This window comes from Heptranchias perlo, chromosome 6, assembly GCF_035084215.1.
Source record: "Heptranchias perlo isolate sHepPer1 chromosome 6, sHepPer1.hap1, whole genome shotgun sequence".
Lineage (NCBI taxonomy): Eukaryota > Metazoa > Chordata > Chondrichthyes > Hexanchiformes > Hexanchidae > Heptranchias > Heptranchias perlo.
Window position 1 is genome coordinate 60,903,803 of NC_090330.1, and position 25,778 is coordinate 60,929,580.

The following is a 25,778-nucleotide window of genomic DNA, read 5'->3' on the forward strand; positions in this document are numbered from 1 at the left end:
ACCGACTCGCTATCACCCGTTTTACACTATCGCACAAAGTCAAGATCTACCCCGTCCAGTTTGTTGACCTAACATCTCTTGCCTGAGCCACCGAGTATCACAGTATTATGTAAGCAAGATTAGTCCTGCTTATATCGCTGTTAGTGCTAGTAACACCTCTACAGGTAAGACCAAGAACAGATTTCACCACACCATTACCAGTTTAAAATTGCAGCACACATTGATTGTGAGAGTGAGGCTCTCCCCGTAATAATTATAAGCTTCCAGCATTTAAAACTTTACAAACAACCTCTACTGAACTAAAATGGTGCAACTAGTGGTCTGTGAATTTCAACCAATGCATAAATTCACATTAAATACAAGCAGAACCATTAGGCTATCTCTTAGATGCAGGGAACTTTTCTTCCCTAGCTGACTGGTTTATGATACATTTTCAGCTCATGCACTGTGACGCTGAAGCAAACATTAATATAAGCTGCACGGATATGAGGAATAGCTTTATTAACCAATAAAAACACAACTTTTTAATTTTTAAAAATGCAAACAATTTATTTCCTAGAATTTTGCTCTCTTTTCTATCCAATGCATGTTATTCTAATCATTATTCTTTTCTTTCTTAATATTTTTTTCTGCTTTCCTATTCCCACTTGGTAGGAACACAGGGAAATATTGGGGACTACTAAGCCACATCCCTCCGGTGGGCTTATAGTGGACAGATCCGGGTTATCCATTTTGAAAGTGGATGCAACTTCGAAGAAAAATTCAACTTGACTGCCTGAAAGCCAGCTCTAAAGGATATTTTTCAGCTGATCCAGTAGCAAGTAACAGTAGGCATTTTTGTCAGAAATGGCGCTTCTGACCAATGAGCAAACTTGTCAGTGCAATGATATCTCTGATCCACAGCTTACTCAATAGGTTCCATATTGCTTGGTGTCTCTTTTTCTCTGACCAATGCTTCCACATAATCACACAACCTAAAGTTGTTCTGCTTCAAACCAGTATGTGTATTTAATTATCTGCTGTGAGTTACATCAACTGCAGCAGCTACAACAGTATATAATGATCCCCAGGTGCTTGTCTATCTGTATGCATAATATTTATACCATTATTGTTACAGTTGGCAACCATCAGCAAAAGAGCACAGCAAGCAGAGTAAGCTCATCCATGATATACTAGGGCCTGAATTTTCCTGGTGAAACCTGCCCAATTTCAGATAGCATAGAGGCAGTCTGGCAAGGGAAGTGGGACGGGGAAGCCATTCTCCCATTCTCTGCACCCCCCCCCCACCCAAATGGCTGCTTTGATTTTCCTCCACGGGCTCTGCCATAACCCGGATCTGTCCACTATAAGCCCACCGGAGGGATGTGGCTTAGTAGTCCCCAATATTTCCCTGTGTTCCTACCAAGTTTCTGTCCCCTAGAAAGCATCACTTGTATAAAAGGGATAGTATTGGGCCCAGTATAATTTCCCAGAGGTGGTAAAGGATCATGAAAGCTAGAGGTCAGTGAAGTTAGCATTCCTGCAGAATTTTGAAGACTGGATTTGACACCACTAACTTATTAGGATCTAAAGGTAGTTGTTGTTATTTGTAAAGAACTTAAAGTCAGAATAAACATTGTAACTAAGCAACAGACCAGGCTTCTATTCCCTTGAGTATAGAATATTAAGGGGTAATGAAATTGAGGTACTTAAGTTGATTAAAGGAGTTGATCATTACCTTAAAATTAGAGCTAGGCTGCTCAGGGGTGATGTCAGGGAGCACTTCTTTACACAAAAAGTAGTGGAAATCTGGAACTCTTGCCCCCAAAATGCTATTGAGGCTAGGCCATTTGAAAATTTCAAAACTGAGATTGATAGATTTTTGTTAGGGAAGGATATTAAGGGTTACAGAACCAAAGCGGGCAGATGGAGTTAAGATATAGATCAGCCATAATCTAAATGAATGGTAGAACAGGCTCAAGGGGCTGAATCGCCTACTCCTGTTCATAGATTTCTCATTTGGAATTCCATTGTTTCTGCGCCTTGGGGAAGAGGAAGCAAACAGGGAGAAGGAAAAGAAAAGCCCAGAGAATCCAGCACCATTTTTGTAGGTACCACCCAAAATGTAGGTGCCCATGCCAGGGGGTCTACAGACCAAGGACGTCATATGTCCCAAAGATGGTGGGGGTAATTTTCAACTTCAGCACTGGGTGATGATGTTACAGAGTGGATCGCTGGCCTTTTATAAATATATTGAATCAATCAGAAAATCAGACGAGTTCCACAATGAGTAGCCAATCCACTCTGAACTATTACTGAACAGTCGCTGACATTGAAAATGACCCTCCATGTGTAAGAAAGCTGCAGTTTCCTCCAGTAGTAGTAAGTGAGTTATGCTAGCTGTTGGCACCAGATCTGAATGCTCTTTCTACCAGGACATAGCTTTGTCAGTGGTTGTAATGGCAACAACAGCTCTAAATGTTTATGTCACCAGATGTCTCTAGACAACTTCAATGACATAAGTCAATCAGCCAGTGTACCACCACATTAGGTGACGCGTTCCTGTTCAGGTAGGCCAGATTTCATATCTTTCCCCGGAGTTGCGGAATCAAATGCAGGAATGGGTTCTCTGGAGCTATCAGGCTGCTTGTCATATCCTTATTTCTGTAAAGGGTGGGAAAGGGATGTGTGGCTCTTGGGAGGCGGAGGGAGATTGTCGAGGTCGCTGGTATATACTGACTGTCTCATCTCCCAGAATATTTCCTGCACCACCTTTTCTGAGATTTCCTGTCTTGGATTCCAAAAAGACTTGCCCTACTTGCCCTTATCTTTGCTGACATCACATCCATGGAAGAGAGAGAGTCTTGTGTCCTTGACACTGCAGACACCCGATGCTGGCCCACCTCCTGCCATTGTCCTCTCACTGTAATCTTGCCCTGTCTCTGCCTCCTTAAGACATGCAATGCCTCTGGATTCTAAAGCTACAGCAGCCTTTTAGCTGCTTCAAGTGGTGAAGAACTACTCGGCAGCAGGATTCCAGTCTCAAACTCACCCTCCATACTTAATTAGCCCGCCCTCAAGGGGCCATGAAGGTGGGCTCCGCCATGTTTCTGATTGGCCAAGGAAAATCCAGGTCTGAGTTAATTCTCAGCTATTATTTACATAAATCTTCCATTACAAACAGTTCAGGATTGAATTTTAGAATAATAGCTGCAAAGGAGAGCTTTGTTCATTATGTTGCTATGCTGTTCTCCATGATACCGTGTTGCTATGTTGTCCTGAAAGCTAACAACAACACTGTACATAACAATAACACCGTGATCACTGTGATTGCCAGCACAACTTAAACAATTGAAAAGTTCTAAAATTAGCATGGAACAGTCACGCTATTATTCCTTTAACAAAAGACACTGCTAATATAAATATTACAATTCTCTATGTAAATACTCAATTATTAAGTTTTGCATTGAATATTTACTGAACAAACAAGGGATAATTCCAGGCCCAACTTTTAAAACAGACTGGCTCTTTGCAGAAAATTGACTGAATACTGCATTCATCCAAAACCCTTCCCTTTGTAGAGAATTGCTCATTCAGGTATAAAATATTTCCTAATAATCTTTTTAACTGAATTATCAAAAATGTACATTTACATATATACATTAGGAAGCTGTTGTATGTTTTGTACATTTGAGCGGACTGCACTGATGCATTCAGGTTTCTTGGCATGACTGTGGTTGCACTAGGAACAATGCAAATCAAGGGGCTGAATAGACTTGTTTCTGGGTATTAGTTTGGTGTATGTATGGAGAGGGAAGGTCCTGAATACCAACAGTCATATTGATCAGTTCACTGCCTTCATGGTCAGTTGTGTGGGTTACTGTGCTGCGTTGGTGTAGTCTATGATGAGTGAGCCTCCAAAAATGGGCTCCAGACTGATTGGTATTTCTTCAGTTCTAGGCGGAAACCAAACATTCAGTTCTGGTTCATGGGAACATAGAAGTAGGCCATTCAGCCCTTCGAGCCTGTTCCGCCATTCAATTAGATCATGGCTGATCTGTATTTGAACTCCATCTACCCGCCTTGGTTCTGTAACCCTTAATACCCTTGCCTAACAAAAAATGATCAATCTCAGTTTTGAAATTTTCAATTGACCTAGCCTCAACAGCTTCTTGGGAGAGAGAGCTCCAGACTTCGACTACCCGGATATGTCTCACATGTGCATCAGCTACAGAGGGAGCTTGCACTTTCTTGCAGCTAGCAGTAAAAGTTGTGCTGGTCTGTTCATTGAGCGGGGTCTTTGCTCACCATTGTGTGGGCCCAACAAGCACCGAACTGGGTCCTTTAGAATGGCAAGATTGGTTATGATCCTTGTGGTCTCCTGGACTTCTACCCAGATTGGCTGATTGTAGAGGGATGACTGAAACACGTGTAGGAAGATTCCTGTTACAAGTTTAGGGTCTGCTATATCTTGGCTGCAGTGGTTCAGGTCACTCCTGTAAATGGTCTGACTGTCTTACCATACAGGACTGTGCCCATACTGCCCAATGTCTTAATATATGATAATGTAACCCGAGGTGTAACGATGGGACCCCATTATGATCTGAGCTGGAAATTGGCCCCGATATTTACGGGGAGCGGGGGGGAGGTTTAGCGGCTGGGAAACCCGGAAGTACGGGTAGGTCCGCAGCACTAGGCTGTAGCCGAACAGCAGAGAGGAGGGAGGGAGGGAGAGATTGTACATCGGAATGGTGGTCATCGGGGAGGGTCATCGGAGGGGCCGGTGAGGTAGGTTGGGGGTCTGATCGATCGCACGGGGGCGATCGTGGGGGTCTGATCACGGGGGCGTCTCATCGCAAAGAGGTTAACAGGTTTGCTTGATGGGCTGGGGGGAAGCACTCCTGCTCCTCCTGGCTCACAAGCAGTGTTGGAAAAGCACTTACCTGTTGGATCCAGTGTCCTCGCCTCCCTTCAGCTGCTGGGTTTCCCAAGGCCTGGGAAACCCAGCCAGCCAGCGTTAAACCTGCAACAGAGGTAAAATTTGAGCCACGCAGCCTCATTAAAATATTTAAATGATGGGCCCACCTCTGGACAGCAGGTTAGTCGCCCACCCCTGTTAAAACCGGAAGTGGAGGCGGGTTGGGGTCGGGTTTCCCATTTTTACATTTTTAACACCCCCTGCCTCCCCTTGCCCATCCTGGGGTGTTAAAATTACCCCCATTGTTCTCTTGCAGGTGCCCTTACTTGTGCTCCTATCTTTCAGTAGGTGGACTGAAAAACATTTTAGTGAAACGAGGCCGAATATGAATCACCAAACGACTTTATTTTTCAAACAGTAAGTTAACATACAGAGTAACAGTTAAAGCAAATTTAACTTCCTTCACTCAATCACACTTGCTGTCAGAAAGTGGGATAAGGAATAGTGGAATGGTTCCTTGTCCATTTTGTGGCTGACTTACTTGCCATTAACTTTCTCTATAGACAACTTCTAATTGCAAAACTGACCTCTTGCATTTTAGGTTATAGCTCCATGTTTGGGCTTGCACCTCACAGTCTCCTTTTGTGATTTTAAAATAAAATTGTTGGACTATAACCTGGTGTTGTAAGATTCCTTACATTTGTCCACCCCAGTCCATCACCGGCATCTCCACATCATGTTTAAAACCTGACTGTGTCTCTTTTTTTTCTTTTCTCTTTGTGTTCTCAGCAAGTGGGAGGCCTGTGCCTTCAACTCCATCCCCACTTAGGAATTCACCAGAAGGCCTGTCAATTAAACTGACTACTTCTTCACCCAAGAGTATATTCTCAGTGGTCAACTTATGATGAGTTCAGATGAATATAATTATCCCCACCTCAATAGGTGTGGTTGTTCTGTTAGGCCATCAGAGACAAGATAACAAATTGCTCAATGTCCCCAGCACTGTATACAACAATAAGGATAGTTGGCTCATTAGCACATTAACCCTCCACCCATCTCAGCTGCTGCGGCCTGTGGCTTTTTAAATGTGTGAATTTACTTTGTTTCAAAACATAAAATTTAAACATATTGAGGTGGAATTTCCTGTAGGGGCGTAATTGGGAAGTTACACCTGAAATTATGCTCATTTTTGCGCCTACTTTGATGACGTCTATTTTACCCCAAATTTCCTGCCAATCTCATTAACATATGGGTAAATATGGGCGTAAATAATCAGGGCCGAGGAAAGCGCCGAACTCAAACCACATATTTCTTCTTTACAATGTGCAAAGGCGAACTCAAGATCATATATTGCACATACCTCACCTCACACGAGCACAACAAATTTCATCCCTATGAAAATTAAAATTTTAAGTCATCTAACTATTGTTCATGCACATTAGGCCCAGCTGTTTAAGAACATGCAATCATGGAAGCTTTTCAGTTTTGAATATGACTTATACTGATGCCCTAAAAATGCATTCAAAGAAACAGAAAATACAATGCAGGTCTCAGTGAGGATAAATAAAACAAAAATCCTCAAAAAATCGCAATAAAACACTGGAAAAATGTCTCTGTTTCAAGCTGCGCCCAGAATTCTGGGCTTAATTTTTACCCGTAATTGCAGGAAATTTGTTATCCTTTAGCCTGGGGGTAGAACCATAATAATGAACCGAGATGTGTTAGGGTGCAGGGATTGATAGACGGGCATTAAAGACCAAGGAAATCCCCTTCATGAAGAAATTCAAATAATCAAAAATCTCAAACGTTAACAATGCCCGCCTGGCCTTCAGGAGTCATCTGTAATGGAGGGATGAAATTTGTGGTGCTCGTGTGAGCTGAGGTACGTGCAATATATGATCTTGAGTTGGCTTTTGTACATTCTTCTGTAGTGTTGAGGATCTGCCTCCATATTTCTTATCCTTCCTCCTTATTTAGCAGACAGCCTAGGTCTCACTCCCAGTGTTTTCTGTCCATCTTTGATATGGGAGGTGAACATGTGCACAGGATGGAAATGTGTCTGCAGGAGACTGTTGGAGAGTGGATTAAGAACTCCAGAGGGTTTGGCTTATGTTGAAAACTGCAAATTATTGCAGGGTTATGGGGGTACTGCCTTATCTGCAGGTGATGTGGAGATGCCGGTGATGGACTGGGGTGGACAAATGTAAGGAATCTTACAACACCAGGTTATAGTCCAACAGTTTTATTTTAAAATCACAAGCTTTTGGAGATTATCTCCTTCGTCAGGTGAGTGAGTAAAATAAAACTGTTGGACTATAACCTGGTGTTGTAAGATTCCTTACATTTATCTGCAGGTGGTAGTATTGGTCAGGCTGAAGAGTTGCAATTTGTTGGCTAAGTGGTGGAGGGGTAAAATCTGGTCCTCGCGGAAGAGCAAGCCTAGACTTTCTCATGCCAGGCTCTGAAACTACCTGAAATCAATAATCCTGGGAGCTCACAGTTGTGCCTGATTGTGGGGAGGGCTGTTGGACATAGTGAGATTGTCAGGGAGATACGAACCTTCCTCTAGGCTAAGAGAGATGCAGTGACAATAGGATATTTCTAGCGACCTGTTGGTCTCTTCTGGCGATGTATGAATGGTAAGTTGCGCAGTGGAGAAATTCTGATCTTCATTCCCAGCCGTGGATTTTGCTGGGGGCTAGGGACCAGACCACAATTATTTGGATTTTGGCTACACAGGAGAAGTGTCTGAAATATGAGAGGCCGAGTCCTCCCTCTTGTTTTAGGAGCTGAAGGTGCTTGAGGTGTATTTGTGGCCTTTGCTCACAGAGGAATTTGGAGATGCAATTGTCCGGATCACAAAATTGTCAGGCTGGTATCTTGATAGGCAGCATTTGAAACTGGTAGACAAGGAGGGGATGAATGTTTTTATTGTATTCAGGAGTGAGCTAGGTCATCATAAGTACTGTTTAGTAGGGAGGATTCTAAGGGACGGTGAGGAGTTTGTGGCAGGGACCAAAGATGATGGCTTTGGTCTTACCAGTGTTTAAGTTGAGGAAATTGCAGCTCATTTCAGACAGAATGTCGGTCTAGCAGTCTGACAACACAGAGGCAGTGGAGGGGTCGAGATGGCTAATGGAGTGGTAGAGCTGGGTGTCATCAGTATACATTTGGAACCCTACCCCATGTCTTTGGAAGATGTTGCCAAGGGGCAGCATGTAGATGAGGAAGAGGAGAGGGCCAAGGATAAATCCTTGGGTGACTCCAGAAGTAACAGTGCGGTGACAGGAAGAGAAGCCATTGCTGGAGATGCTCTGGCTAAGTAAGAATTGCACCAGGTGAGGGCAGTCCAACTGACCTGAAGAATGGAGGAGAGATAATGGAGGAGGATGGTGTGGTCAACCATATCAAAGGACACAAAGAGGTCGAGTGGGATGAGGAGGGATAGTGCACTACAGTCACTGTCACATAGGATGTCATCTGTGGGTTTCATTAGGACTGTTTCAGTGCTGCAGCATGGGAGGAAACCTGATTGGAGAGATTTGAACATGCTGTTGTGGGAAAGATGGGCACAAATTTATGATACGACAATGTATTCAAGGCCTCCGAGAACTGTGTGCAATATTGGGCTCCACACAATAGAAATAATATTAAGGCTTTAGAGAGAGTTACTGGGATGCTACCTGGTATGGGTAAATACATATATGAAGAAATATGTTCAAAATTATGGAAGGATAGGACACAGTAGATAGAAGCAGATTGTTTCCAGTAGATGAGGCATCTAGAGATACAGATAAAAGATTAAATGTAAGAATTTAGAATAGAGAGCAAGAGAAGCTTCTTTATGCAGGGAGTTTAGATGCTGTGGAATTACCTTCCAGGTTCAGCGGTTGAGGCCGAAACTATGTCAACATTCAAGATTAGATTGAGTAGTTGGATGAATGTGAAAAGGGGATAAAGGGCTATGGGAACAGGGCGGGTAAATGTGATCAGGACTATTTGCTCATGTGGAGGGTAAATGCCAACAAGGACTGGTTGAGATGAATAGCTTGTTTTGGTGTTTTAATTTGTATGTATTTACCTACACGGATCAGAAACTTAGACTTTCTAATATAGACATTTAACCTACTAGGTAGTCATGCCCCACCTCACCTTCACATCAACCTACTATCAGTGCTAACAGAATTCATTAAAGTTAGGAGGTTGAGTTCCTAATGCTCTCAAAAACAGCAATAAACATGTTATTTTACACAAAGCTCATGCCAAAAATATGGCAAAGAAACCATTTGCTTGTTCCATGTCAATTGTGTTCTGCAGTATTCAGAGATTTATGGTACATTGGAATGTCACCAGTATTGTGCTCTTTTATGTATTTCCCCTTTTGAACTCTAGATAGATGGAGGATTGTTTACAACAGAAACTAATATCTGACTGTAGATGAGAACAGCTAATTCTTGAATAGATTACTTTATTTTCTAACTTAATCCTGGTTTGTGGGTGATGAAGGCCCATTACTCCATAAAGTTTAGTCTTTGAAAGTGCAAGAAATTTTACAAGATATAACATTAATTTCAGCATCTTAAATATTACATACATTTAAATTTTTTCTATAAAGTTGTAGGGGTAGAAATTCGTCCTGGCCCATTTTTGGGCCCAAAATCAGCGCTGCGCAGGCAGCACCTGCCCAATCACATGGATACATCTAGGAAGTGTAATTGGTCAGGAGCTCTCGTTATCATTAAATAGGGGGGCTGCCAGCGCTGATAGTGCTATTGATTGGCAGCTCGCCTGATGGGAAGCTATTTAAAGGCAGCCTGCATCTCTTAAAGGGGAGGCGCACTTTGACTGCAGGCAACCGTTACTGAAGCTTTCTCACAATGGCAGGCAATGGAGAAGCTGCAAGAGCCCCTGGTTCTCAGATGCTGCACTGCAGGTATTGATGGAGAAGGTCAGCAGGAGGAGTGATGTCCTCTTCTCCCGCTGTGGCAGGGACGTCTCCAGACAAGTGCTTGGCAGCAGTGGGCAGAGGTGGCAAAGCAGCTCAGTACCAGAAGCATCACGCCACGGACCTGCTGCAACGCCTGGAGAATGATCTGACCAGGGTTTCTAAGGTAAGACTCCTAACTCAGATCTCGCATTACTCTCTGATTAATCCCGTACTACCTGTAGCCCCAGCATTCACAACCCTTCTCTCTCCCAATTACCATTCTCCTCCAATCAATGAAACACATTTCCCTCCACCTCTTTTTGCTCCTAATGTCACACTCTGCACCTGCTACTCTCCTCACTATGACTTCCCTCACCTCCTCACACCTCTGCCACTCTTCACTTACAAGCACCACTATTCTACCTTGACAGTCACATCCTCAAAGCATCTCATTAGGCTAACACTCTCCCTTCTTTCTTGCAGGACAAGCTCGCAAGTAATAACAGGTAGTAGGTGAGGACTAGAGGAGGTAGGGTGCTCATTAACGTCCTCTCCCCAGTCAAGGAAGACGACTTGGAAATTGTGGGGATGGGGCATGACGAGATGCGAGGCTGGAGGATGTGTCCTGCAGGGTTCTTGGCCATCTCAACAGCCACTCCTTGCGGGTGTTTTTTGGGTCGCGACTACAACTCGGCTTTATTTCCGGGTTTAACGTCGGCGCGTAAAAGTACAGGCTTCCCACTGGGAATATAAAGTCCGAAAATTTTGCGGTTACGACTGAGAAAAACAATTATTTTCAATCCCACCCGCCCTCAACCCACCCGTTCTTGGGGTTTAAAATCACCCCCCTTGTCTCTCTTTTTCCTTTTAAGTGAAGCAATGTAGAGTGTCCAGAGGTCGAAGAGCTGGAAGAGGGCAGCTCTTATGAAGACGTAGTGGGGGTTATATTGGATAACCCTCCAAACCGGGCGTGGGGGTCGTGGTACGTGGTTAACCCCTCACCCTGTCGTTGAGATGTAGGCAACATGTAACATTCGTGCTGCCTAGTGACTTACCTGTTTGCTGCGTGCAGCCAGCACTACCTGTTGAGTGGCTGCTCACCAGCAGGGGGCCCAGATATCGCGCGTGGCTAGTACCACTTAAAGGCAGCCTGCACCTCTTAAAGGGGAGGTGCACTGTGGCTGCAGGAAGTGGTGGAAGTCAATTGGGAAGTGAATCTGTGCTGCAATATAGTGTGCAGCATGGGGATGATGGGAACTCTGGAATTTTTAATGAGCAACAACTGGGCTGCTCAACGTTTGTGGAACTCTGATATTTGCAAAATATAAGATACCGGTCTGCAGGGAGTCTGAACGGAGATCAGACATTGCACACGTAAAACACAGATGCAGGTCCCGTCCATATGTTTACAAACTGTTGAGTTATGTTAAAATATTGAATAAAGGTTGCACACTATTAAATCCCACATCCTCCAATCTGCGTGCCAGACCTCACCAATCTGCTGATTTGAGTTTGACCCGGGTCTGTGAGAGAGCGTGCACCAAGGTTCTCTGATGATGATGATGGTCTTGGTTTAAGAGGTGGACGAAAGGACGGGCATCTTATATCCGTGGGGGGGGGAGGGGGGGGTGCAAGGGGCCCTCCAAACATAAGCTCCTGAGGCAGTGGGAGGCAGTAGGGGACGAAGTCAATGCCAGGCGCATAGCACCACGATCATGGATGCAGTGCAGGAAGAAGTTCAATGCTTTGATACATGTGGTCAAGGAGAGTGAGGTCAACTGTCAGGTGGCATCCCCTACCAACTGCACCACTAGTCGCATCCACTGCTCCACGCACTATACCCCCGATTGCCCACCTACCAACAAACTCTTTCAATCAGTACTCAACTCTTCCAATCAGATGCTTCCTCTCACCCTCACACATTACCACTATTGTAAACCGCATACCCACATCTCACAGGTCACACACACTGGCAGCTATTCAACCATGACAGCCACATCACCCAAACATCTTTCAGGACACTCACTGACACACGTCCCACTTTCTTGCAGGAGAAGGTGGCACATAACAGGAGGCAACAAGTGAGAGTGGCTCCATGGAACATGAACCTGCTGTCCTCTCTCAGGACGACAGCGTTCTTGTCCCACCCCTGCCATTCCACCAGTGCCCTTGCTGTTGCCTGTCAGCTAGCCAGCCCACTCCCTGTAGAGTATTGAAACTTTATTATATGAACATAGGAAGATAGGAACAGGAGTAGGCCATTTAGCCCCTCGAGCCTGTTCCGCCATTCAATGAGGTCATGGTTGATCTGTGACCTAACTCCATATACCTGCCATAGCCCCATATCCCTTAATACTTTGGTTAACAAAAATCTCAGATTTAAAATTAACAATTGAGCTAGCATCAATTGCTGTTTGTGGAACAGCATTACAAACTTCTACCACCCTTCGCGTGTAGAAGCACTAACCACTCCTGAAAGTACTGGCTCTAATTTTTATGCTATGTCCCCTAGTCCAAGTATTCAAGTATAGGAGACCTCCAAAAACAGGTACAAATGCACCAGCAGCCAGAAGCAATAATCCAGCAACTAACCTGTGAATACTTCATGGTCCCTTTAAATAGCACTGGTGGGGGGTCCTCCATGCTGTTCAAGACCTGTTCAGCTGTGCGCGGTTAGGACAGTGCGTTGGCTGGAATGTTGAGTTCTAAAATCGCATCTGTCCCTTTAAATCAGCGTTGCACACTGATCTACTGCATCTTCCCTCTACTTTACATGGTGCCGGCGTTCATTATCTGCACATGCGTGAGCGCCTATACCAAAATGGCGTCCATGCACGTCACGCTAGAAGTGTGCGCTGGCATTCTGGACGCCATTTTGGGTTCTTAGGAGTCCGCGTAACGCCCACACAGTGGGCGCTACGCAGCCCAATTTAGAGCCCAGCGCCTCTCGACCTTACACTGGGAAGCATCAGTTCAAAGCCTGTCACGTTCATTCTTTATAGGATAGTCGAGACAGCTCTACACTGGGAGACTCACCAAGCACTAGTGTGCAGGAGCCAGGACAGGGGGATAGAACGGCTCTGAAAGCAACGTGGGAGAGCTCACATCCTAGCCCTGCTGCAGAAGGCATAGATGAAGACTTTGAGGGCATAGCTAACATAAATAGACTGATCGTTATACACCAAAACCTTCTGAGTGCACTGGGCAGCCTGCCAACCAGCTTGGACACAATGGCACGGAGAATGGAGGAGTCCAGCTCCAACTTGTGTGGGATCGTCAAGCATGGTATTGAGACCGTGTAGCGAACCATGGAGCGAGCAGTCAGCTCAATGAACACTGCAGTGGGACCCACAATTATGGAGCCTCTGGTGATAGCTCTGACAGCTTCGCTGGGAGCTCAAACTGCTGCCATCATGGCATCTCCTCAGGCTTTCAATTCATGAAGGAGAACATGGATAAGAGTGTGGAGAGCACGGATATGGGCTTCCTGAGCATCACTACACTCCTTCACTCTGTTCTTATGCAGACTTATGGGAGTGCAGAGACACAGCCCCATGACAGTGGCATTGGCTCCATGGGAGAGGCTCATGCTGTCCTCTCTCTGGAGGTCAGCATGTTGCCTCACCTCCTATCCTCCTACTCAGTGCCCTGTGGGTTCCACACAACCAGTTAGCACAGAGTGCCCCAGTCGATGCCGAGACATAGCGTTCTGCAGTCATGCCCTTAACAGCCAGAGCTACTTGAGGTTGTCCACCACGTCCATCTCGTAGGAGCACAGAGGGCGAGCACAAAAAATTGGAGCAGGGTGATTTTAGTTCAGCATTAAGAGAACAAAAAATTGTTAAATCCAGAATTTGCAATGCACAAGATGTGAAGTAAAGAAGGGTTTATTTTGCATTGAAGTTGATTTTCATACTCTTAGTTATGTAAGAGGAACATCCATGTGGTAATAGTGTTTGAGGGTGTTCAGTAGGTAGGTGGAAGGACTGAATCAGATGGTAGGTGGGATTATTGATTTGCTGGGGAGGAGAGGGATTGCTCCAGAGAATCCTTCTTTAATAATTTGTTGCCTTACAGTTCTGGCAGCTGGCAGCACTGCTTGGCCTTGGTCTTTCTCATTATCCTTTGCTTTTTTGCCCCTTTCTTCATCTTCCTTCTCCACTTGTTCCTCCTGTAGCAGCTTCAAGGCTTGGCCCCTCTGAATTGCATCATTGTGGAGCATGCAGCAAACCACAACAGGTCTGGAGACTTGCTCAGGGCTGTACTGTAGGACTGCTCCACAGCGGTCCAGACGTTGAAACTTTAGGTGTTGGTGTGGCTCAGTTGGTAGCACTCTCACCTCTAACCTAGAGGGTTGTGGGTTCAAATCCCACTCCAGGGATTTGAGCACAAAATCCAGACTGATACTTCAGAGCCATCTTGAGGGAGTGCTGCAATGTTGGAGGTGCAGTCTCTCAGGTGAGATGCTAAACCGTGGCCCCTTTTGCTCTCTCGGGTGGATGTAAAAGATCATGTGGAACTATTTCAAAGAAGAGCAGGTGAGTTATTCCCTGTGTCCTGGTCAAGATTTATCCCTCAACAAACATCACTAAAAAACTGATTATCTAGTCATTATCTCATTGCTGTTTGTGGGACCTTGCTGAGTGCAAATTGGCTGCCATGTTTCCCACATTACAACAGTGACTACACTTCAAAAGTAGTTCATTGCCTGTAAAGTGCTTTGGGATGTCCTGAGGTTATGAAAGGTGCTATACAAATGCAAATATTTCTTTCTTTGGGGACACCTATGGTTTTGCTCAATGAGAGCTCTTCTTTTTGTGAGGCTCTCATTGTATCAGCACTCCATACCTGTGCACAAGTTCCTGACAGGAGTCATAAACCAAGTGTAGAGGGATGTCCTCTGTCTCGAAGGAGCCAGCCTGACACCTGTTGGTCTGGGTGGAAGGCAGGGGGGATTGAGGACTGATGTAGTTAGGAAGGCAAATGGTATGTTAGCCTTTATTGCAGGGGGTTGGAGTATAAGAGTAAGGAGGTCTTGCTGCAATTATATAGGGCTCTGGTGAGACCACACCTGGAGTACTGTGTGCAATTTTTGTGTCCGTACCTAAGGAAGGATATACTTGCCTTAGAGGGGGGTGCAACGAAGGTTCACTAGATTGATTTCTTGGATAAGAGGGTTGTCCTATGAGGAGAGATTGTGTAGAATGGGCCTATATTCTCTGGAGTTTAGAAGAATGAGAATAATGGCCTTTATATCTAGAGGACTAGAGTACAAGGGTGCAGAAGTTATGCTGCAGCTATACAAAACCCTGGTTAGACTACACCTGGAGTACTGTGAGCAGTTCTGGGCACCGCACCTTCGGAAGGACATATTGGCCTTGGAGGGAGTGCAGTGTAGGTTCACTAGAATGATACCCGGACTTCAAGGGTTAAGTTACGAGGCGAGATTACACAAATTGGGGTTGTATTCTCTGGAGTTTCGAAGGTTAAGGGGTGATCTGATCGAAGTTTATAAGCTATTAAGGGGAACGGATAGGGTGGATAGAGAGAAACTATTTCCGTTGGTTGGGGATTCTAGGAGTAGGGGGCACAGTCTAAAAATTCGAGCCAGACCTTTCAGGAGCGAGATTAGAAAACATTTCTACACACAAAGGGTGGTAGAAGTTTGGAACTCTCTTCCGCAAATGGAATTGATACTAGCTCAATTGCTAAATTTAAATCTGAGATAGATAGCTTTTTGGCAATCAAAGGTATTAAGGGATATGGGCCAAAGGCGGGTATATGGAGTTAGATCACAGATCAGCCATGATCTTATCAAATGGTGGAGCGGGCGCGAGGGGCTGAATGGCCTACTCCTGTTCCTATGTTCCTATGATCTCATTGAAACATATAAAATTCTGAGAGGGCTTGACAGGGTAGATCCTGAGAGGCTGTTTCACCTGGCTGGAGAGTATGGAACTAGGGGTCATAGTCTCAAGATAGGGGGTCAGCCATTTTGGACCGAGATGAGAAAAAGCTTCTTCACTCAGAGGGCTGTGAATGCTCAGTCGTTGAGTATATTCAAGACTGAGATCAACATTTTTGGACACTAAGGGAATCACGGGATATGGGGATAGAGAGGGAAAGTGGAGTTGAGGTAGAAGATCAGCCATGATCTTACTGAATTGCGGAGCAGGCTCGAGGGGCCATATGGCTTACTCCTGCTCCTATTTCTTATTTTATGTTCTTATGTAGTATGAAGGCATCATGACTACTGTCAGGAAACCGGACACAGACCTGCATTATCTGCTGTAATCACACACGTTCAAGGAGTGGAATCCTTTCCTGTTATAAAACATGGCTGGTCTTGAAGGGGAGAACACAGGGCAACGTGTATGCAGTCAATCATGCCCTGCACCTGGGCAAATCCAACAATGCAGGCAAATCCAAGAGCTCTCTCGCCCTGATCGGCAGCCTGTATGGGGGAAGGTGATGTATTGGCTGTCTTCTTGCAAAGAGGGCCATATGGATAGCAAACTGACTGATGTTGCTGATGTCACCTGTGGCAGCAACAGCAGGAATGAAGAATTGCCAATGTTGCCCTGACTGCTCCTACCATCCTGTGCCTAGTTTGACTTCCCATAGCAGGTTTGGCCTTTTATTTTCACTCCACCAATCTTAGCAGCCACATGCTTACATATGTGGAGAAGTTTTGCTTTTTAGTTTGGTTGGGATCATTATTGGGCAGGAGAATGAGTTAGCTCAGGGCAGCGGTGAACAATTGTTTGGACACATGGGTTTCAGGTATCAAGCCTATATGTTATTTTCACCTTAAGATTTCAAATTTATCCTGGACTCAGACCAAATGCTAAGGTGAGTCTGAGTCGGTTCAGGAGTTCATTAAGTTTAGTTTGCACGATGGACATCAGATTCGTCCAAATTTACATAAGAATCGAACATCCCATTTGTAACCTAAATGAGGAACTGTTGGTGAAAGAATTTCCCAGCCAAAGGCCAGATCTTTTGAAAGGAAGCACCCTAAGCTGTAATGCTTTTTCAAGTTATTATAGTGATAACTTTGCAGTTATCCTCCATGTGAATGGCTCCGATAGACACTGTCCTAACTTAATGACTATAAGCTCTGCTTAAAAGTGATCCTGTTGCTAACCAGCAGGAATGTTTTATGTATTTTACGATACATTTTCCCATCTCTGCTTTCATAGGTTGCCACCATCAGTACTTCTTTTAAAACTTTAATATCCTTTTCTTTCTCCTGTCTAATTTTGCTGAGATTGCTGATGATATCACTGGGAGAGTTGGCTTGGAGGATATAATAATGTTGACAGTATGAGGGAGCTCAATATATACACAGTTGTAATGACATGGTCGTGAAGCACCCTAGAGTAAATGACTATTAATTTAGTTCTTCCACACCGACAGACTCAGTTGGGTTGAAATCGCGCAGTATCACCTTAGCTGTCAGTATATTGATACATTTCATACGGAATTGCTTTGCCTGCTCTCTTATGCAGGTGTTAACCCATTTATTTTCAATGAATTAATTAGAATAGGGAACAGAGGAATTTCACACAAACACATTGGGCTCGATATTAGGAGGGAGGCAGGTTGGCAGCGGGGGGGTCGACTGGGCGCGTGGGTAACACGCCCAATGAATTCGGGGTGCTCCGCACGCGATCGCAGCCTAATTGAAGGCACTTACCTTGGCTTCCGGGTTTCGCGCTGGAAAGCTGCGCAGCGGGCGGACTGCGCACCCGCATCATAGGGCTGACAGCCTATTTAAAGGGGCAGTCCTCCACTGACTGATGCTGCAGAAAATAGGCAAAATTACAGCATGGAGCAGCCCAGGGGGAAGGCTGCTCACAGGTTTAATGATGCCTCACTCCAGGTCCTACTGGATGGGGTGAGAAGGAGGGGGAGGACAGAGATCTTCCCCACGGCGGGCGGAAGGAAGCGGCCTGCCTCTGCCGCCATGAAGGCCTGGCTCGAGGTGGCAGAGGAGGTCACCAGCACCACCAACATATCACTGTATACAGTGCAGGAGGTGCTTCAATGACCTAAGCAGGTCAGCTGAAGTGAGTACACTACTCATTCCCCTACACTCCGTCTGCCACATCACTGCCCCCACCCCACATCTCCTTCTGCACTGCCAACACTCAAAGCTCATCCTCATCTTACCTGCACTTACTCACCTTGCCAGTACTCATCCCGCCACTACCACTCAACCCAATCCTCATACAATCTCATGGCTCTATCTCATACTCACCCTTTCATGCATCTCTTTCACGGTCAACCTCACTCAGCCTGCCACTACCTGTGCTGCAGCCACAGGGCATGCATCATATATGTGTAGTAGAAAGCGTAAGGCAAACGTGTCGTGAGCATGAAGGGGATGCACAAGGGTGTTTGAGGGTTTGTCATGGTTTTTACTTATATTTGATTTCTGACCAACTCACATTACATATTATATTGTCACCATTACTGCCACGTCTTTGCAAATCTTGTCTGGTTTGTGCAATAATGCCCTTTCCTGAGGATCACAATGAAGACCCACAACTGATGCCACCCAGTGTGTCACTGCAGAGTGGGTGTAGGTGTATTTGCAGGGCTGTTTTGTGCAGACAACTGAGAGACGTCGGCGATGTCCCCGGTGGCACATTGGAAGGATGCGGAGGAGAAGTTGTTGAGGGCAGTGGTGACTTTGACAGCGACAGGTAAGAAGATGGTGCTCGGGCCAGCCGGGAGCAGCTCGGCATGAAGGAGGCTGCAGATGTCCACGACTACATGTCGAGTGACTCTGAGCCTCCGTGTGCACTGTTGCTCAAGAGAGGTCGAGGAAGCTGAGCCTCGGTCTGTGGATCCTGTGGCGAGGGTAGTGCCTTCTGCGACGCACCTCTCTCTGCGGTTGCCCTCCGTCCTGCTGTGCTGTAGGTAGGTAAATGTATCTGCACACTGGGGTTGAGATTGCAAGTTGGTGAATTTTAGTGTTAGGAGGAGGGTGGTGGAGGCCAAACTTTGTCCAAAGTGACAGAGTGGCCTCCTGCAATGAGTGAGGGTCTCCCCCCACAGCTCCCACAGGCTGATGGCTGCAACACGTCCATTTCAACTGGGAGTGTTTCCCCCAGTACGGGAAACAGTCTCAGTTTAGATGAAAATCCCACCCGTCCTAAAATATCCTACAAATCAGGTCTGCTAACGACCTGAAGTATCCAATTAATTGATTTAAGTGGGATCCCGCTGGCTTTAATTGCCGGTGGGAGTCCCGCGTGCGAGGGCTGCGCGCGCATCTAAGCGCATCACTGGGGAACCCGGAAGTGGGCGGGTTGGAGCCGGGCTCCGGACCCGCCCCAGGAATCCCCAATTTTTGGAGCCCCCCCGCCATGAACGCACCCGCTCGGGTTCCGAAAATCGAGCCCATTATGACTCTTGCATAATAAGACTTCCTCCCTAATAACTCCTCAAGCCAGTTTCCCCAATGATATAATCACTGACTTTTATCTAAAAGAAAAATATTTTGAAAAATACAAAATCAATTGAAATAGAGAAAGGAAAAAAACAAAGAAAATGGGAGTAAATCAAATGCTGTAAAGTCCCTATTTGTCTCTCATATATCGAACATGAACCTAATCTTGTTCTAGTCATAGCTAGTGATCTACATGGTGTAATGAGTTGTGTTCAGAACTTTGAACTAGTTATAAAATAACACTTATATCTGCCCAAATTTTCATTTCAGGCAAGTAGATTTCCTCAGTTCATTGGTTGTAGTGAAATCGTAAACATGTGCATAAAGAACATGTTAATGATTTGACCATTAATCATGAACAGAGAAAATCTCTTTCACCTCCGTTCTCATTGTTAGGTATAATTTTGAAATATCTTTTGGGAAAAAAAACATCCTTCTACCGGGATAGAGAATTGATCTTCCTTTAGACAGAACAGTTTCAGTTCCTTATATATACTCTTAAACATATTTTAATCTGTAAATAGTTTAAGAAATGAGATCCACAGAATTGTAAAATCACAATTGCTTAAATGTTAGAATTGTATAGTTACTATTTTTCCAAGCAGTCAAAACCTGCCTGTCCCAATCCTCAAAACTAAATTGTTTATGTCCAATCAATACGTTTTTATTTTTCCACACCAGAGAATAAAATATTTTGATTTCTCAACCAATTTTCTATTATATTTATTGCACAGGTCGACGGTGAATTTGACCATTGGTATTAGTTTTTAGAACTGAACCTCGGTTTGCCAATTATTTCTTCAGGTTTTAAAAGGATTGGGAATTAATTATCCATTAGGACTCTCTCCAGCAAATACATTTTGAATACAGATCATAACAGCTATTAAAATGGTTACAAAAATAAAAATAAATTGAGACCTTGTGCCTGACAGTACTGGAAGATGATGCCAAATTGATTGGACTTAAGCGAGACAATAGTTAAAAAAGGATAATTTTACAAAGAAGGAATAGGAAAATACATATACTACTCTGACAGTAAAATATATATAATACTGACAGTAAAATACATATACTACTCTGACAGTAAAATACATATACTACTGACAGTAAAATACATATACTACTGACAGTAAAATACATATAATACTGACAGTAAAATACATATACTACTCTGACAGTAAAATACATATAATACTGACAGTAAAATACATATACTACTCTGACAGTGAAATACATATACTACTGACAGTAAAATACATATACTACTCTGACAGTAAAATACATATACTACTGACAGTAAAATACATATACTACTCTGACAGTGAAATACATATACTACTCTGACAGTGAAATACATATACTACTCTGACAGTAAAATATATATAATACTGACAGTAAAATACATATACTACTCTGACAGTAAAATACATATACTATGAAAGTAAAAGGTGCCCAGTCAAAGAACAATAAAACATCACCTGGCTCCAACAGAAAGAAGAACATTTCTGCAAGATGTGGAATTCTTCTAATATTTATTTCAATTTTCAAGAAATAGAAGGAACAGGTTAGGAATATTTATAACATATTTTAGTGTAAATGTGTGTTTTGTCACACAAATAAGGAACAACAGGAACAAAAATCATTATTTCCACTGATAAGACCTTATAGAAAACTCACCAATTTTCTTTAAAAAAAAATGTTTTCATCATTAACAAGGGAAATGAATTGTTAAAAAAATTCAAACCACATAATACCAAAAACATCATGAAGTATAAGAAAACACATGGGATTCCACTCACAGCTGCTTCTTAGCACATGGCCTGAATGCTCATAATACACTCAATGAAAATTTAACATTCTAGAACATAAGTACATAAGAAAAGTTAAAATTAAGTTTTAAAAACCTTTTTGGCACATCCTGCTAGTATATTAACACTCCCACCATTGGAAATAATTGTATTTTCAATAACTCATTGTTAACTTGCATGGTAGATTATTCATCACTTTTTGAATACATTTTTCCTGACATCTGTTCTATGTTTACTTTTTGCTCATTTCAAATTTGTCTTTTGGTCCTAGTTTCTTGTGTACTTTGATTTAATAATCTGGGTTTACCTTATCTATCTCATTAGAAACATCAACTGTTCAATCACCTTGTCAGGAAAAACCACTTTCACTGATGGTACTTGGCTTTAGCTGGTCTGTCTTTAAAATTTACATAGCATATCTATGAACATATAAAAATCTTCTACAAATGCATACTTGAAAAGAACAAAATAAAAAGACCTTTGCCCTTCAAACATGTCATGATTCACTAAGAAAAAAAAACAAATGATATTTCTTCTTACTTTGGCTCATTGCCTTAATCTATCACAATAAGAAAACATCAAAATAAACTTTAAAAGCTTTAAAATGAGGCAATTTCCCCAATCAAGCATCAGTCATTTATAAGGGCTTCCACATTATTTGTTTCTCTTCTCATCTTTGCCCTTGACATTAGAAGCTGCACTTCTATTGGACAATTCCTCCACTGCTGCTCTAGTGTCTGACATAAGGGGCTCGATATTAGGAGGGAGGTGGGTTGGCAGCGGGTGGTCGACTGGGCGCGTGGGTAACGCACCCAGTGAATTCGGGGTGCTCCGCATGCAATCGTAGCCTAATTGAAGGCACTTACCTTTGCTTATGGGTTTCGCGCTGGAAAGCTGCGCAGCAGGCGGACTGCGCATGCGCAGCATAGGCTGTCAGCTGGAGGAGCCCTATTTAAAGGGGCAGTCCTCCACTGACTGATGCTGCAAAAAGGAGCCATGCAGCACGGAGCAGCCCTGGGGGAAGGCTGCTCCCAGGTTTAATGATGCCTCACTCTAGGTCCTACTGGATGGGGTGAGGAGGAGGGGGAGGACAGGGATCTTCTCACCGGCGGACGGGAGGAAGTGGCCTGCCTCTGCCACCACGAAGGCCTGGTACAAGGTGGCAGAGGAGGTCACCAGCACCACCAACACATCATGCACCTGCATACAGTGCAGGAGGTGCTTCAATGGTCTAAGTAGGTCAGCCGAAGTGAGTACACTTACTCATTCCCCTACACTCCATCTGCCACATCACCGCTCCCACCCCACATCTTCTTCTGCACTGCCAACACTACTCCATCACATCACTACTCACACCCACTCAAAGCTCATCCTCATCTTACCTGCACTTACTCACCTCACCAGTACTCATCCCACCACTACCACTCAACCCAATCCTCATACAATCTCATGGCTCTATCTCATACTCACCCTCTCATGCATCTCTTTCACAGTCAGCCTCAGTCAACTTGCCACTACCTGTGCTGCAGCCACAGGGCATGCATCACATATGTGTAGTAAGGCAAACGTGTCGTGAGCATGAAGGGGATGCACAAGGGTGTTTGAGGGTTTGTCATGGTTTTTACTTATATTTGATTTCTGATCAACTCACATTACATATTATATTGTCACCACTACTGCCACGTCTTTGCAAATCTTGTCTGGTTTGTGCAATAATGACCTTTCCTGAGGATCACCATGCAGACCCACAACTGAAGCCACCCATTGTGTTACTGCAGAGTGGGTGTAGGTTTCTTTGCAAGGCTCTTTTGTGCAGACGACTGAGAGACATCAGTGATGTCCCCGGTAGCACCCTGGAAGGATTCAGAGAAGTTGTTGAGGGCAGTGGTGACTTTGACAGTGACAAATAGGAAGATGGTGCTCGGGCCAGCCTGGAGCAGCTCGGCATGAAGGAGGTTGCAGATGTCCACGACTACATGTCGAGTGACTCTGAGCCTCCATGTGCACTGCTCCTCAGAGAGGTCGAGGAAGCTGAGCCTTGGTCGCAGCACTGTGTTTTGGAGCTCCACGTGTCAGAGGTGGACGGCGTGGCCAGCTAGGCTGGTGATTCTGTTCGTCCTCCCAGGAGGTCATGACTGCAGCTATGGCGGCCCCCCTCCGCAAGATGTACGTTTGAGGGGGTCCGCAAGGTAGGTAAATGTGTCTGCACACCGGGGTAAGTGTGCAAGTTGGTGAATTTTATTGTTAGGAGGAGGGTGGTGGAGGCCAAACTTTGTCCAAAGTGACAGAGTGGCCTCCTGCAATGAGTGAGGGTCTCCTCCACCCACCTGTCAAATGGACCTTTGCAGCTGCCACAGGCTGGTGGCTGCAACACGTCCATTTCAACTGGGAGTGTTTCCCCCAGTGCGGGAAACACGCTCAGTTGAGATGAAAATCCCACCCCTCCTAAAATATCCTACAAATCAGGTCTGCTAACAACCTGAAGTATCCAATTAATTGATTTAAGTGGGATCCCGCTGGCTTTAATTGCCGGTGGGAGTCCCGCACGTAGGAGCTGCGCGCGCATCTAAGCGCATCACTGGGGAACCCGGAAGTGGGTGGGTTGGAGCCGGGCTCCGGACCCGCCCTGGGAATCCCCAATTTTCGGAGCCCTCCCGCCACGAACCCGTCGGCTCGGACGTCCAAATATCGAGCCGAAGGATTTTGCTGTGGGAAAAGCAGTACTTTGTTAATGTATGCTGCTTGTGGTTACATCATTACTCCCAGAAAGTATGGCCTCAACTGTTTATATGCGGCTAATACAAATTGGAATTGCCAAGCTCCAGCACGTGCTGAATTGAGGAAATTTAGAAATATATAGTCATGTATGGTCTCATTCCATAAAGAGTCCCTCCACCATGTGCTTTCCTTTTCCTGGGTACTTCATAGTAATTACGCCCTCTACTTCTCACAAGCAGCACACATTCACTGATGAACAAATAATGTTTTTCCAGTAATTTCCAGCAGACTAAAGATCACCCAATTACATATGTATGTAATAAAGAAAAGGAATTACAACATGTGCAGCAGTACAGCATATGGTCCCTGAGTTTCTGCTAGATTGCGCTGGCTTTTTCAGCGCAATCCGGCCAAATCAGCACAAAACGTCACAGAATTTTGCTTTACGCAGGGCATAATTTATGCCCAGCGTAATTCGAATTTCCGCAATATTTTGTGCTAGCTCAAAAAAATCGCGCTGAAGCCGGTCCCACCCACAAAACTGACCACACCCCCGATTGAAACAACAAGGATGGTAAGTTTCTGCTAATTGCGCCAACCTGCGGCCGTTTGAGGAGGGTCTTAAAATTAGGCTAGTGTTCTACATGAATGAAAGTAGTAAATGCTTCATTATAGTTTTTTAAAGTCATTTTCAGTGATTTAAAATCAGGTTACTTACGGGTGGAGGATTAGACACTCTTATTAACAATGCATATTTTTTGTGATAAACCCATTTTCAGCTGTATTAATAAAACTGCATCAGGTTACCCTCTTAAATATAGCAATTTTTTTATTGCAAAAAAAAAATTGCCTTATGTTTTGCAGCCTCGAAGACATAAAGAGGTAGAAATTGGTATGAGTTGCACCCATCTTTTGGGCATAAAACATGCCAATTTAGCAGTGTGGGGCAGCCTGTGCTCAATCTGCACAAGTGCTGGTCCCAGCGCTAAATTTGTGGGGCCAACCTTTTAGGCGTCCGCCCTAAAACAGGCATTAGGCCCATTGAATATGTTAATTAGTGGCCCAACGCATGATCAAGGACCCGTGTAAAATTTATTCCCGATGAGTGAGGCAGGTATCGGGCCTGTCCCGCTCAGGATTCTTCAGTGGCCGCCAACTAAGGGTAAGTTTTAATTGGAACGTTTTTAAACAAAAAACCTTTCTGTGTAGCCAGGAGAAGCTGGAGTGCTCTCCTGACTCCACAGTACTCGCGATTGGCTCTCCTATTGTCCCCTCCAGGAGCTTACCTGAGGCAGGCGGTCCGGAATTGTTTTTCCCCGTTGGGCTCGCTGCCTGTAGAGACGTGACAGGCACCAGCAACTTACTGCAATTATTCAGATGCGGCTCGAGGACCAATTTCTATTGATCCTTGGACCTCATGGTTCGGACAAGCGTTGCCTCCACAAGCGCACCACAAATGGGGCCAAAACTAATTTCTACATCACGATATTTTAGAATAGTATGTTAAGAAACTTATGAACTTCTTTGTAATCTGTTAGCCAAATGCATTTTTAATACACTTGAGTACTGTTTCCTCAACTTTCAGTCTGATGTATCTTCACTTGTGCACAGTCGTCACAGGCACAAATGCAGACATTGAGGAAGTGAATAGGATACAATCCTTCCTGAACAATCCTATCAAGTTTGTTTACTGAAAGTACGAAGCATAGGTGCCAAATTGGGGAAGCAAGGGGACCAACTGCAATGGATCCCATTCTGAATGACATTCCCATTGTCCCACTCATGGTGAGTTCAGTGCTGTTGATTTCTGATTATTGCTGGCCGGCCAGCAACTGATTTGTTGGAGTTAGGATTTAAGCTGCCATCCTTTTATTTGCACTTAAACTAGAACTATAGAAGTTCATAGCATAGGAGGAGACCATGCTGGCTCTTGGCTAGGACAATCCAAAACTAATCCCACTGCTCTGC

General features: G+C 44.5%; 1 protein-coding gene across 2 annotated transcripts in view; it reads right to left on the reverse strand.

The window, feature by feature from the left end:
- The window catches only part of LOC137323031 (progesterone receptor-like), a 268,780-nt gene that overhangs the window by 115,821 nt on the left and 127,181 nt on the right, over positions 1–25,778 (reverse strand). The gene's annotated exons all lie outside the window — the stretch shown is intronic.